Here is a 3875-nt window from a genome sequence, read left to right as displayed (position 1 = left end):
GCATGCGCCGTAAGCTTCCCGGGGGCCTTTGGGAATCGTAGTCCAGTTACGACGCAGGCGCAGTGGCGTTCGGCAATTTCTGGTTGAAACATGCGTCGCTTGGGGATGGGGACGTTGGCTTTTGAGGTCATAGGGGAAGTGGACTTGGGCGCGCGTTAAGGGGCCGTGGGCGTGAGGGGCATCACACCTTGCTCCCCTCATTTGATTCGTAATAAGGAGGAGGATCTGCCAGTTTTTATATGAGAAGATGCAGGGCAGGGCTTGGAATTCGCACAGGGAACTCCCGGAACTATAAGCTGGATTTCGAAGGGACAGAGGAACTAGAGACCAAATTGCTAACAGAGACATCACCTTGCCGAAAAAAAATCCACATAATGAACGCTATGGTTTTTCCAGTAGCAATGTATGGAAGTGAGAGCTGAACCATAAAGAAGGCTGACTGACCAAGAATTGATGCTTTTGAATTGTGGTGCTGGAGGAGACTCTTGAGAGCCCCCTAGACTGCAAGGAAATCAAACGTATCCATTCTGAAGTGAATCGACCCTGAGTGCTCACTGGAAAGACAGATCCTGAAGCTGAGGCTCCAATACTTTGGCCATCTCATGAGAAGAGAAGATTCCCTGGAAAAGACCCTGATGTTGGGAAAATGTGAAGGCAGGAGGAGATGACAGAGGACAAAATGGTTGGACAGTGTCGTTGAAGCAACCAACATGAATTTGACGCAGCTCCGGGAGGCAGTGGAAGACAGAAGAGCCTGGCATGCTCTGGTCCATGGGGTCTCGAAGAATCGGAAATGACTTAACAGCTAAACAACAAAAACTGTGAGAATAGCAGGACAAGAAAGGAAGTTGGGCAAGGGAGTGCCTATCCCTCAGCTTTGCACAGAGTAACATGGGAACTCTATACGTCCTTGGGACTGGCATGATTCTGGAGCCACGGGCATCCTTCCCCAGTCTGAATGCCTTCCAAAAGTTTTGAACCATGTTTAACTTTGCCTCTTGGCAATTTTGTGAGGTATCCAGCCACTTTGACCTGCTTATCAGGCAAAAACAGAAGAAAAATTTTAAAAAACAGAAGACAAAAACAAACAAAACATTTTAAAAGAAGGCAGAAATGTTGTGGCACCTTAAAGACTAACTGCTATATTTAAGTATGAGCTTTCATGAACAAGTCTACTTCTTCATGCTAACACAGCTATCTCTACTAAAACGTTGCCTTGCTTGTGGATCTAGTCCTCATTCTAGTCTGTGGAAAAAATGGATTTGCTGTTATACAGATGTGATCCATTAACTTGCTCCACTTCATTATTTTGAATTTCTGTGAACTAGAACTGAGATCGTTCATACAAATTGGAAAATCTTTATTGGCCCATAATAAAACTTAATTCATCACAGATTTTAATTTTAATTCTCTGGTTTCATTTGTTTATTTCTCCCTTTGTCTGCTGGTGAAGGGTGCTTTTAAAAACAATTTCTTTCTTCTCTCCTGAAATGTTCAATTAACAATACTGAATTGATTCAATTAACAAAACAACTTTTTTGGTTTAAATTCGTATGTTCTCTCTGTGTTTACTCAAGGTTCAGCTGCTAAGGGCCACTTAGAGCTGCACAACTTAACAATGGATGCTCATATGATACAATATCTTATGCTGTGTATAAATTATCTTTTTTGTTGCTAACAATGCGGTGGATGGTCATGTGCCATTTCCTTCCTGATTTTTCCTTCCTGCTTCTCATAGGGGCTAAGGGAAGAATGAAAGATGTTGGAATTGGGCAGAAAGCTGGTAGAAAGAACAGTGTGCAAGACATACATTGGCTACCAGTTGCTGCCCAGGACCAATTCTAAGTGCTTGTTTTGATGTATAAAGCCCTAAATGGCTTGGGCCCTGGATACCTTAAGGATCACCTCCTTCCATATAAATCTGCCTGGCAAGTAAGATCTAGCCAGGGGGTCCTCCTGAAAGAGCCATCTCTCAAGGAGGTAAGAGGGACGGCTTGTAGACAAAGGGCCTTTTCAGCAGCTGCCCCCCAGACTGTGGAATGCCATCCCGAGGGAGAGATGTCTAGTGCTGCCGTTGATGACGTTTCAGCGCCAGGTCAAAGCCTTCCTGTTCCAGAAGATTTTTAATTGAAATAATATCAATTGTGGGTCCTCATGGCAATTTTTAGAGTACTTTATTTTTAATTGTATTTTAATTGTTTTATCTTTTAATTGTTTTTCTTTTCAACAATTAAATTGTTGTAAGCTGCCCAGAGACCTTTGGCTAGTGTGGGTGGCATATAAATTAAATAAATAAATAAATATTCCCTATCAGATTTGGAGTTTTGGAAATAAATATTCCCCATCATATGGAGTTTGGGAAACTGAAATATAAAGTTCCAGTTTTGCCATAGGGCAAGACTGGGACTTTATACAGTATTTCAGTTTCCAAAACTCCATTATCTTTGGATGGAGAATAAAGATGGAAATATGTTTCCATCCAAGGGATTTTGTTTGTCTGACATCTGCAAAGTCATCTCAAAATACAGCATCTTAACAGGAATGTGAAAGTGACCTGTTTCTGTGGTACAGGATTAATACATGGGAAGTTTCCCAGACATTTTCAGTGGTTGCGAAAGAATATGAGAGAGAAGATTTGTTTGGAAAAGTACAATAACGCTAAAAATCACATTGAAGAGGAGGCAAAAAGGCTGCCGCTTCTTTTTAGGTCTGGCCGTTGTTTCAAGCTGCCTTAGATTTAGCTTCACTCTCTTTCCATTCCAATGCAATCCACAAAGAGATGGAACACAGCGATTTCTGGATCACATATTACGAGGAGACAGATTTTGTCTACATCGTAGTGTCAGTGAGGTCTCAGACTGGAATTTCTTGTAAGTTCCCAATGGCAGTTTTGGTGTACAGAAGAAAATTGTGAGTCTCCCAAACTTTCATCTTGTTTTCACCTGTCACAACATGTATGTGTGAAAAGTACAACTGCTTGCATTTAGGTGACTTAAGGACAATTATGGGTTAATACCTTGTGTTTACCTAATGAACAAGCTGCATTAAAGTAGCTGCTATGCTCTGCACTGTAACAATTGCTTGCTTGTTTGTTTGTTTGTCCAATCTGGACCTCCCCAGTTCAGCGTCTTCTTGAAGCACTTTCTGATTATGGCTCATGGTATGAATTTCAGTTATTGCAACCTAAGATGAGGAAATGTTACTTTGAGGAGTACTACCTACCACAAGCTTGTCTGTCTTTGCCCTTCTTGGTTTATTACATCTAATACAGCTATATAGGAGGTAGTAAATACCTTATTATGAGTGGTGGCAGTCCCCTCTTCCTTGAAAGAGGCAGTTGTGAGTCTATTATTGAAAAATATGTTCCTGAGATCCTGAAGACTGTAATAAACAGGTATGAACTTGCTGGTTGCAGTTGTCTTCTTAAGCAAGAGGGTTTAGCCATTAGTTGCAATGCAACTCCACACTAACTTAGATGAAATTATTTACATTTATTTCTTTCTGATTTGGGTGGTATTGTGTTCCTTAGGAAATTAATGGGCAATGCAAGGGAGGACACGTAACAAATTATGTAATGGTCAAATGTGTTCTGTTTCCATACATAGATGACTATGCTACTAGATAACTAGATAAGTGAGATTCCAAATGGATCATTTGTAGTCACTACTATGGAGAAACTACCACTGAAGAGTGCTGTCCCATCCATTGCCATTAGCTTCCAGGTACTGTACGGTCCCTTATTACCTCCTGTTCTGGTAGGTAGGTAGGTAAGTGAAACCATTTGAAAAAAAATAAGTTGTTGCTGAAGACATGTAACAACCAATACCTTTGTCTTTTTGTAATGTTGCCAGCACTCAACACATTCCAGTGTGGTT

This window comes from Pogona vitticeps, chromosome 4 (genome assembly GCF_051106095.1).
Source record: "Pogona vitticeps strain Pit_001003342236 chromosome 4, PviZW2.1, whole genome shotgun sequence".
NCBI classification, from domain to species: Eukaryota; Metazoa; Chordata; class Lepidosauria; order Squamata; family Agamidae; genus Pogona; species Pogona vitticeps.
This window is presented reverse-complemented; position numbering follows the sequence as displayed.